The sequence below is a fragment of the Podarcis liolepis genome, assembly GCF_965112155.1.
Source record: "Podarcis liolepis genome assembly, chromosome: 13".
NCBI classification, from domain to species: Eukaryota; Metazoa; Chordata; class Lepidosauria; order Squamata; family Lacertidae; genus Podarcis; species Podarcis liolepis.
This window is the reverse complement of record NC_139573.1, coordinates 56,587,562-56,599,825: the sequence shown is the minus strand read 5'-3', so window position 1 is coordinate 56,599,825 and position 12,264 is coordinate 56,587,562.

Sequence of the window (12,264 nt, the reverse complement as noted above, 5' to 3'; positions counted from 1 at the left end):
TCCATCTAACAGTGTCTGGTCCAGATTCAAGGAGAGAGGAAAAACAATTCTTGTCAAACTTGACTCTTTTTAAAAAAATACTGTCTTTTTCAGCTGCCGGTGCTCCCTCAGATTCCATTGCATTAGCTTGTCCTATTTTAAAATTTGTAATGAAGGGGGGAAAGCCCTGAATTTCTAAAGCTGGTAATCATGCTCCTTCCCTGGGCAAAACACAGCTTGTTTTTATCATCAGTAACCTGTACTACACAAGAGCGCTGACACTTGCATTTCAGGATAGATTAGGAATTGCTAGCTGAATTTACATAACATTAAAATCAATGTCTAGATATACAAAATAAAATGAATATACTATCCTGGTTCTTCAACATAGGCTTGCTTAAAATTCATTTTACCTTTCTTTTTAAAAAATGTTTAAGGCACTCTTTCTTTTTTCTGCTGTAGATTTCGGGAGAGAGATTTGATGGGTGAGAGAGGGAGACAACCCACACAACCTATTTGCCCATCAGCCTCTGAAGTTTTGACAATACACACCAAGCCTACAAGGAAGTTTGAGAATGGGAAGGCAGCGTGCAGGCCCCGATTCCCATCATTCCTTGCAACTTCAGGGTGTCGCATGCTGGTCCAAACCCCATTTTCCTGTATGTTCCTCTGGTTTACATGGTTCAGAAGGGAGGGGAGAGTGGAATCTAAAAGTGTGCTCATACCCGGGTAGAGCAGCCCCCTTGCCCAGCTTGGGGGGGGGGGGAATGTGAAAGCTGAGAGCCAGTGTGGATCAGAGGGATGGATAGTTGGAAAGCTGGTGCTGCGTAGTGGCTAAGTAGAACCTGCTTATACTGGAGGCATGACATTGAAGGAAACCACTTGTAAAACCAGGATCCCACCGCTGAGAGTTTGCGCCGCCTTTTGCAGTGTTGGGAACAAGGATCTGTGCCATAAGACATGTGGCACCTCTACAAGAACAAAGGTGACTGCCATGACTGTGGCAACGACTGTGGAATCTCCCTGCGGAGTACTGTGAGGAAAGCCTTTGCCTGTGCCGTTCTTGGCAGATTACAGTCATCTGCTGACAGGGTCTATCCCGAGTCACAATGCGGCTTTAGAAATCAGAGGTCAACAGTCGACATGATTTTCCCACTGTGCCAGCTGCAGAAGAGATGCCGAGAGCAGAGGTGCCACTTGTACCTCACCTTTACAGACCTGACAAAGGCCTTTGACCGAGTTAGCCAAAAAGGACTCTTCACACTGCTAAATAAGACAGGATGCCCACCTAAGCTCCACAAGATTATGGTGGACATGAGTGGCACCGTCTAGTATGACGGCTCCTCCTTGGACATAAAGAGCAGTGCAAAACAGGGCTGTGTTCTCACCCCAGTTCTCTTGGGGCAGATTCTTCTCCCTAGTACTCAGCTGAAGACGGTGTGTACATCCATTCAAGGAGCGACTAGAGTCTATTCAACTTGGCACGCCTCCATGCCAAGACAAAAGTGTAGCGGAACCTTATCCGAAAGCTGGTGTTTGCAGATGACGTGGCCTTGACAGTGCAATTCGAGGAAGCTCTCAAGAGACTCACCTACCATTTTGCCCAGGTCTGCAGGGAATTTGGTGTTGCCATCAACCTGACAAAGACCGGCATCTTGGATCAGGACATTGCCAGCACTCCATGCATCAGCATTGGTGACCACATGCTAGAGGGAGTAGACAATGTTGTCTATCTCAATTTCACCATAACCAGCAACCTCTCCATCGATGCCAAGTGAGACAAGCGTATTGGCAAGGCAGCTAGGGCAATGGCCCACCTCTCCAAAAGTGTATGGAAGAACGTGATGCCCATCATGGCACAGGCGTCCTGAGGCAGGCAGGCAGCAGCCACAGTGCTGGTGTGGCTGCATGGAGCGGAGGGGCTGCGTAGGAGGCAGCAGAGTCAGATCCAAGGAGCATGTTCCTTGGAGGCCAGAGGTGCTCTGCCTGCGGATTCTGCTCCCTGAGACAGGTGACTCACCTGGCCTCCTGGCTGGCTCAGCTCCCACTCCACTCCATCTGCTCCCCCTCTCCCTCCCCCTTCCTTTTTATAACACAAACGGAAGATAAAAATAGTGGCATGTTTGGGTAAGAGTTTCCTTGAGAAAATTGTCAGATCCTGACAGAGATTATTAAAATGTCGGCTTCCTCTCTTTACACAGTTGCTCTAGGGCTGAGGTTAGCAGCGAGGGCTCCTGGGGGAAACCACAGAATACTTGGCATCCTTGATTCGAGGTGGTGGGGTGAACATGACTAGCAGCTAAGAAGCTGCAGCTTCCAACTAAATGAATAAGTTCTCTCCCTATCAGGCCCACACATCTGATCCGTCAAGCCTAATTCAGCCCACCAGCCTTGTATTTGTGGCTGGCCAGGGACTTGAGAAACCAAAGGAGAGTAGGGCGGAGGGGGGGGAGGAGATGTTCAAGGCAGGCGTGTCCGAAAGAGCAAGAATTCCTGCCTTGCAGCTCATGGCATGACCTGAAATTTCAAACTTATTTCAGCTCCCCCTCCCCGCCCCCCCCCCCGCTTTCCTTTTCACACTAGCTTACGCACAGGAAAATGAAGTCGGAGAAACAGGGAAAACAGTTACTATTCGCCATTCTTGAGATGAATAATATTTTTCACTGAATTAGCTGTGGTCTGTCAAGAGCTATTTGTCAGCACAGCGTAGCATGAGAAGGTAACCTCACTGCTGTTGCTTTGGCAGGAGTTTAAGTCCAGCCGCGCACTTGTTCCATGTGGCGCATCCAGTCGGCCTCTAAAGAGTTTTTCTCTCATATAAATTACATAGAACTAAGCTTGAATTATATAAACCAATTATAGTGTAATGGGGCAGTTGTAGTAAACATTTCTTTTCCTGACATTCACTCACTGCAGCCTAATAGCCCCAGTGCCCCATTAATCATCCTTCCTGTGGTTAATTTCCCCTTTACAGCACCGTTTCCATCTTCAATGTATCCTACCTAAGGCAGAGCCTAGTGAGAGAGGAGAACCAGAGGTGCTCAGTACGGGCATCATATGAGAACACTCCCAGCCTACCAAGAGCCAACACACACACACACACACACACACACACAATTATGTAACAAAAGGCCAGTTTGGAATAAACTAAGTCACTAATTCACTGAATTAATTTGAAAATCACTGAATTACACCTGAAAGTAGTTCCTATAATTTCCAGGTGAACTGAATGCGAAGTGTTCCCTTCATGGTGAAATTAAATTGAATTTAAAATTGCCCAATTTTAATTCAACAATTTGCATACGTAGAAGATTCATTGCACTTAACTCTGTGTTTGATTGTGGTCATTGCATTTATTGTTTTTTACCTATATGGAAAATGCTGCTGCTGTTTAAAGCTTAAGGATCACAATTGATGGGAACTTAGTTCGTTTTTGGAGAAGGGAACTGGAACTGCAACTAACTCATTTTTAAAATGAACTTTCCAAGCAGTGGAGATGTATATTGGCTCACGTCACTTGGGCTTTGATAAGAGGCAACAGCCACGTTTTTGCAATTGTCTATTTGGAATCCCTTTTGCGCTGCTTAAGGACGCGGGTGGCGCTGTGGTCTAAACCACAGAGCCTAGGGCTTGCCGTTCGGAAGGCAGTTCGAATCCCTGCAATGGGGTGAGCTCCCGTTGTTTGAGCGCGCAACCCCAGAGTTGTCCATGACGGGACCTAACGGTCAGGGGTACTTTTACCTTTACCTTGCACTGCTTAACAAAAGCTTCTACTCAGTAGAATTTTTTTTTAATAAAGACAGGTTCCCAGGAAGTGATATGAGATGACAGAAGCTGTTAACATAAAGTCCATTGGGAAACCTCGTGTGTGAACTTGCCATCCCCACATCCCTTTAAATATGCCTCCTTGACAGGGGCGGTGTGTGTGTGTGTGTTTTGCGAGCAATAAACAGGTGCTGTCCTTGAATGTGCTTGAATACTTGTGTAAAACCCAAGAATGTAGATCCAAATGAGACTGAAGCAAAGCTTTCTTTCATTGTAAGAAAAGAGAGAAACAGAGATACAAAATTTGGGGTGGTGTTGTAGCATTAATTATTAATCGCCTAGCCCATTCATAACTATTAATTTAATTTTTTATTTGAATTTTATTTACAACATAACACAAACCCCCCACCCCCAATACACAAATCCACCCTCATTAAATGTGAACATAACATACAGTGAGCATAACATATAACAATACAAAAAACCTAATAAAAGACTTCCTTTATCCTGTATCTGGCCTCCATTCATAACTCTAATGCTAAAAGGCCTCTACTGCTACGAGATATAATAGATACCAGAAATTCCTCCTCCAGGTCCAAAGGTGCAAGTAGTGGAATATGGCTTTATTCTGTGAAGGAGCTTTGACCCAAAGCCAGGAATGGAATTTCCACACCTCCAGGATTGCACCAGAAGGCTACAGAAATTCCCTTCAGGGCTGTGGTCCAAATTAAAGTTTGCATCCCTGGGAGCACTGGGGCTTAGCAGGAGCTCAGATCGTCATATTTTCTGCCTAAGCTCGACTCTTAAATGCACTTAGTTCTCTCAAATTGATACGAAATGAGGATATTTGGGATATGAGGATGTAATTTCTGTCCCTTTGTGGAAATGTCTGGTTCTGCTACCTTAAATGGGATTTTCTGCCCAGCTAAAGGAAATTTGCCAGAGTGGTAAGATAATATGAATTCTACCCAATATGTAAAACAATAGAATGGGAAAAACCAGAGATCTGTTCAAGAAAATCGGAGAAATGAAAGGAAGATTTCGTATAAAGATTACCATAATAAAGGACAAAAGTGGAAAGGACCTAACAGAAGCAGAAGACATCAAGAAGAGGTGGCAAGAATACACAGAGGAATTATACCAGAAAGATATGGATGGCTCGTAAACCCCAGGTAGTGTGGTTGCTGACCTTGAGCCAGACATCCTGGAGAGTGAAGTCAAATGGGCCTTAGAAAGCACTGCAAATAACAAGGCCAGTGGAAGTGATGATATTCCAGCTGAACTATTTAAAATTTTAAAAGATGATGCTATTAAGGTGCTACACTCCATATGCCAGCAAATTTGGAAAACTCAGCAGTGGCCAGAGGATTGGAGAAGATCAGTTTACATCCCAATCCCAAAGAAGGGCAGTGCCAAAGAATGCTCCAACTACCAGAGAATGCTCCAGAGAAGCGGACACGGAGCAATGGATCCAAACTACAAGAAAGAAGATTCCACCTAAACATTAGGAAGAACTTCCTGACAGTAAGAGCTGTTTGACAGTGGAATTTGCTGCCAAGGAGTGTGGTGGAGTCTCCTGCTTTGGAGGTCTTTAAGCAGAGGCTTGACAACCATATGTCAGGAGTGCTCTGATGGTGTTTCCTGCTTGGCAGGGGGTTGGACTCGATGGCCCTTGTGGTCTCTTCCAACTCTATGATTCTATGATTCTATGATTCTACCACACAACTGCGCTCATTTCACACGCTAGCAAGGTTATGCTTAAAATTCTACAAGGCAGGCTTAAGCAGTATGTGGACCGAGAACTCCCAGAAGTGCAAGCTGGATTTCGAAGGGGCAGAGGAACCAGAGACCAAATTGCAAACATGCGCTGGATTATGGAGAAAGCTAGAGAGTTCTAGAAAGACATCTGCTTCTGCTTCATTGACTATGCAAAAGCCTTTGACTGTGTCGACCACAGCAAAGTATGGCAAGTTCTTAAAGAAATGGGAGTGCCTGATCACCTCATCTGTCTCCTATGTGGGACAAGAAGCTACAGTTAGAACTGGATATGGAACAACGGTTTGGTTCGAAATTGGGAAAGGAGTACGGCAAGGCTGTATATTGTCTCCCTGCTTATTTAACTTATACGCAGAATTCATCATGCGAAAGGCTGGGCTGGATGAATCCCAAACCGGAATCAAGATTGCCGGAAGAAATATCAACAACCTCAGATATGCAGATGACACAACCTTGATGGCAGAAAGTGAGGAGGAATTAAAGAACCTTTTATTGAGGGTGAAAGAGGAGTGTGCAAAATATGGTCCGAAGCTCAATATCAAAAAAGCAAAGATCATGGCCACTTGGCCCATCACCACCTGGCAAATAGAAGGGGAAGAAATGGAGGCAGTGAGAGATTTTACTTTCTTGGGCTCCATGATCACTGCAGATGGTGACAGCAGCCACGAAATTAAAAGACGCCTGCTTCTTGGGAGAAAAGCAATGACAAACCTAGACAGCATCTTAAAAAGTAGAGACATCACCTTGCCAACAAAGGTCTGTATAGTAAAAGCTATGGTTTTCCTGGTAGTGATGTATGGAAGTGAGAGCTGGACCATAAAGAAGGCTGATCGCCGAAGAATTGATGCTTTTGAATTATGGTGCTGGAGGAGACTCTTGAGAGTCCCATGGACTGCAAGAAGAACAAACCTATCCATTCTGAAGGAAATCAGCCCTGAGTGCTCACTGGAAGGACAGATTGTGAAGCTGAGGCTCCAAGACTTTGGCCACCTCATGAGAAGAGAAGACTCCCTGGAAAAGACCCTGATGTTGGGAAAGATGGAGGGCACAAGGAGAAGGGGACGACAGAGGACGAGATGGTTGGATAGTGTTCTCGGAGCTACCAGCATGAGTTTGACCAAACTGCGGGAGGCAGTGGAAGACAGAAGTGCCTGGCATGCTCTGGTCCATGGGGTCACGAAGAGTTGGACACGACTAAACAACAACAATGGCACATCTCTCAGGCGATCTTTTGAATATGAGAAGCTAAGTCCAACTATTAAGAATCTGACTTCCCAGTTTAACTCTCCAGACATTGATCAAATTCTATCATTTACTAAATCCAGGAATTATGGGTGTCTTGCACCCACATGCCCTGGCACCCACAAACTCATAACAGTACTTTTGTTGTTGTTGTTCAGTCATGTCCGACTCTTTGTGACCCCATAGACCAAAGCACGCCAGGCACTTTAGGAGCTTCCAAATTTATGAATTTGAGGATTGTTGCAATAGATGCCTGCATTCATGTCACATTATTTGGGTGAGATTTTGGAGATAGCTCAGTTGGAAGAGCACGAGTCTCTTAAGTGGATGAACCAGATAAAAATGCTAATGATTTGGTTTTTGGGCAGAGGTTGGATGGCCATCTGCCATGGATTGTTGCACCTGGGGCAGGTGAAGGTGTCTGGTTATGCTGCTGCAGATGCACCAGGGCATTTCTTCTCTTTGCACTCCTCCCAATGGTCACTGGATACAGGACCTGAATGTCTATCTCCAGGCCCTGCAGTCATTTGCAAGGGATTCCCACACGGCGAGGTTCATGTGGCCAGCCTTGACGTCACATTTGCAGACATCTTTGGAGCATAGAGTTGGTGTACCAACTGGCCTGGCGCCCAAATCCTGCATCCGTTAGAGCACATCCTCCCCATAGATCCTGCCATCTTCCATACTGTGGACATGACCAAGCCAGCACAGACATCGCTGAGACAAGAGTGTGAACATGCTGGGGATGTGGGTTTGGGAGAGCACATCTTTGTTGGAGACTCTGTGACACTAAGGGATAAAGTCCAAAAGAACTGCTTCTCACTGACAGTTGAAGTGATAGTTAAGGTAGAACTCCAGAGTGGATGAATTCAACCTTGGTTGTAGACAAGCCTAGCCAAGACCGGACAATAATTTGTTTAGCCCCAAGAGACAATTTTAAAAAGAACATGTTCAGTTGCCTACCATACAAGAAACTACCAGTAAGGTAGCAGAAGCAGAAGTTGATCATTGATGCCAGTAGTGGATTCTGGCATATGCAGCTTGATGATGGACATTCCAGGCTAAGTACATTTAATATGTCTTTTGGCAGGTACCAGTTTACAAGGATGCCATTAGGTCTCCAGCTCCCAAGTTTTATAACCCAAAGGTCTGTGACCCCACAGACATTTGAGGGCATTGGTGGGGGTGACAGGCTGCACAGATGATATCCCGATGTGGGTGGAAGACCAAGGAGGAATGTAAGGAGAGACTGAAGCAAGTTCTACGCAGGTGCCACAAGGGAAACCAACACCAAGTGAAGGGCAGATTTGCCGCGTTTGAAATAAAATATCTAGGACACATCTTAACTGCTTAGTAAAGTTTGTTCCTTCTAATCCAGTCTCTGTGACTAATTCATAATCTTGTGAATACCGAATAATCAGCTTCCAAAAATGTTTTACTTGTTGCTTATAAAACATGCTGTTTTTTAAATTTTTCATTAACGTTTATTTATTTTCATTTTTTATACCAATTGATTGTAGAAAACCCCCTCAAAGTACTAAAAATGTGTTTTTAGATGTTTTCCAATAATAAGATACACACACACACACACACACACACCCCACATAAATAAAATGTATTGGGAGGGGGAATGATCACATAAAATAGTTGAAAACCTCAAAAGTTACTGCTTGCACTATTGTAAAATGCATGAGTTAACCCCCCCCAAGCTACCAAAAAGTGGGCAGAAAAGCCCGCCCCCCCCAGGCATTTCCCCCCAATGGGGATCCTTCTTCAACTGCAGGACCACTAAAAAGCCCCAAGATCTTATGTCCTTTGCCTTTAACAGCTGCATGACAGCAGCAACAACAAAAAACTCCCCCTGTAATGGGGAAAATGTCACATGCGCATACCTTTTTACATTTATTTAAAAAAAAATATTTATGATTTTTATTTATATACATTACAACAATAATTTTGCCAATTTTTAACATTTTTAATTTGGGCTCCCTTCCCCCTCTTTCTGTGGTTCCTTAAATTTATTTTCATCTTTTTCTGCATACTCCAAATTGTTTTAACTTATTCTTTTGTCTATTCGAATATATATCTCACTTTTTTAAAAAAACTGCAGGTTTTTACAATAATTCTGCCAATGTCTTAATCTGTTTACAATTTGTTTGAAAATACTCAATAAATCACTTCCGCTTCTTTCTAAAGAGTTTGTAATCTTGATTTCTTATTCTTCCAGTAAGTTTCGCCATTTCTGCATACACCATTAGTTTCTGTATCCAATCTTCTTTTGTTGGGACCTCTTCACGGTTCCACTTTTGGGCAAATAACATTCTTGCGGCTGTAGTTATGAGTACATAAACAAATTTCCATACTGTTTGGGTAGTTCTAATCCTATAATTCCCAAGAAAAGGGTTTCTGATTTTTTTAATACATAAATGGTATCTTAAACATCTTTTTCAATTCATTATATATCATTTCTCAGCAAGCTTTAACCTTATTATAAGACCACCACATTTCCACCACTTACTTGACTTTGATTTATACATTTTAGCCAATCCACTAGGTGTTAGGTACCATCTATATAGCATTTCCATATAATTTTCTCATAAATCATAACATGCTAACATGCTTCCACAATCGTTCCCATGCTTCCATTTCTATATTACACCCAACATCATACATTTTTAATTTAATCAGGGATGAAATCCTGCCCCCCCTTAGCCCTTTGAGGAGAGGAAGGGAGGAGATGCAGGAGATGCCGGGGGGGGGGGGGCTCCTGGCAGTGCTGTGCGCACTCAGGTGGGTGGGTGGGTGGGTAGCAGCCTCACTCAGCTTATAGTTCAGTCATGTGCAATATAAGCTTTATGTTTTGTCTTATTTATAAATTAAAATATAAGTATGCTCTTTCAGTTATGCAAAACAGAGAAACCATTGTCATTAGGCATTGTGTATTTATCCAATACATCTTTTTTATATTGTATTGTATTTATTATTATTACTACTACTATTACATACCCAACCTTTTCCCCAGAACTGAGTTTCAAAGTGGCTTACAAAAACCAATACGAACTTAGAAGCTAAAAAAGATATAAAATATAATAATTAGAAAGTAATTAAACTATAATGGAATTAAAACAATGGAAAAATCACGTTAAAACCCCTTTCCTTAAAAGCAGTAAGTTTCCTAAAGCCTGCTGGAACACAACAGTCTTCACCTGGCAGCAGAAGGACAAGAAGAATCATAGAATCCTAGAGTTGGAAGAGACCACAAGGGCCATCGAGTCCAACCCCCTGCCAAGCAGGAAACACCATCAGAGCACTCCTGACATATGGTTGTCAAGCCTCTGCTTAAAGACCTCCAAAGTAGGAGACTCCACCACACTCCTTGGCAGCAGATTCCACTGTCAAACAGCTCTTACTGTCAGGAAGTTCTTCCTAATGTTTAGGTGGAATCTTCTTTCTTGTAGTTTGGATCCATTGCTCCGTGTCCGCTTCTCTGGAGCAGCAGGAAACAACCTTTCTCCCTCCTCTATGTGACATCCTTTTATATATTTGAACATGGCTATCATATTACCCCTTAACCTCCTCTTCTCCAGGCTAAACATGCCCAGCTCCCTTAGCCGTTCCTCATAAGGCATCGTTTCCAGGCCTTTGACCATTTTGGTTGCCCTCCTCTGGACACGTTCCAGTTTGTCAGTGTCCTTCTTGTACTGTGGTGCCCAGAACTGGACACAGTACTCCAGGTGAGGTCTGACCAGAGCAGAATACAGTGGCACTATTACTTCCCTTGATCTAGATGCTATACTCCTATTGATGAGGCCCAGAATTGCATTGGCTTTTTTAGCTGCCGCGTCGCACTGTTGGCTCATGTCAAGTTTGTGGTCAACCAAGACTCCTAGATCCTTTTCACATGTACTGCTCTCAAGCCAGGTGTCCCCCATCTTGTATTTGTGCCTCTCATTTTTTTGGCCCAAGTGCAATACTTTACATTTCTCCCTGTTAAAGTTCATCTTGTTTGTTTTGGCCCAGTTCTCTAATCTGTCAAGGTCGTTTTGAAGTGTGATCCTGTCCTCTGGGGTGTTAGCCACCCCTCCCAGTTTGGTGTCATCTGCAAATTTGATCAGGATGCCCTTGAGTCCATCATCCAAGTCGTTGATAAAGATGTTGAATAAGACCGGGCCCAAGACAGAACCCTGTGGCACCGCACTAGTCACTCTTCTCCAGGATGAAGAGGAACCATTGATGAGCACCCTTTGGGTTCGGTCAGTCAGCCAGTTACAAATCCACTGAGTGGTAGCATAGTCAAGACCGCATTTTACCAGCTTCTTTACAAGAATATCATGGGGCACCTTGTCAAATGCCTTGCTGAAATCAAGGTAGGCTACATCCACTGCGTTCCCTTCATCTACCAGGCTTGTAATTCTGTCAAAAAACGAGATCAGGTTAGTCTGACATGACTTATTTTTCAGAAATCCATGCTGACTATTGGTGATCACAGCATTCCTTTCTAGGTGCTCACAGACTGTTTGCTTAATGATCTGCTCCAGAATCTTCCCTGGTATTGATGTCAGACTGACTGGGCAATAATTATTTGGGTCCTCTCTTTTCCCCTTTTTGAAAATAGGAACAACATTTGCCCTCCTCCAGTCTGCCGGGACTTCGCCTGTTCTCCAGGAATTCTCAAAGATGAGTGCCAGTGGTTCTGAGATCACATCTGCCAGTTCTTTTAATACTCTTGGATGCAGTTCATCTGGCCCTGGAGACTTGAATACATCTAAACTAGCCAAATATTCTTGTACTATCTCCTTAGTTATTCTGGGCTGTGTTTCCTCTGCTGAATCATTTGCTCCAAATTCTTCAGGTCGGGCATTGTTTTCTTTATCGGAGAAGACTGAGGCAAAGAAGGCATTGAGGAGTTCAGCCCTTTCTGTGTCCCCTGTTTGCATTTCACCATCTTCTCCTCTGAGTGACCCCACTGTTTCTTTGTTCTTCCTTTTGCTACAAACATACCCATAAAAGCCTTTTTTGTTGCTTTTAACCTCTCTAGCAAGCCTGAGTTCATTCTGTGCTTTAGCTTTTCTGACTTTGTGTCTACACGTGCTGGCTATTTGTTTGAATTCCTCTTTGGTGGTTTCCCCCCTTTTCCATTTTTTGTACACATCCTTTTTTAATCTTAACTCAGTTAAAAGTTCTTTAGATAGCCACCCTGGCTTCTTTAGGCACCTTCCATGTTTCCGTCTCATTGGTATTGCCTGACGTTGTGCTTTTACTATCTCCCTCTTAACAAACTCCCAGCCATCATGAACTCCCTTTCCTTTTAGTATTACTGTCCATGGGATCTCACCCAGCACTTCCCTAAGTTTTATGAAGTCGGCTTTCTTAAAGTCAAGAAATTGAGTCCTAGTATGCTTGGCTGCTCCTTTCCGCTGTATAGTAAACTTCAGAAGAGCATGATCACTCGCGCCTAATGATCCTTCCACTTCTACCCCACTAACCAGGTCATCAACGTTG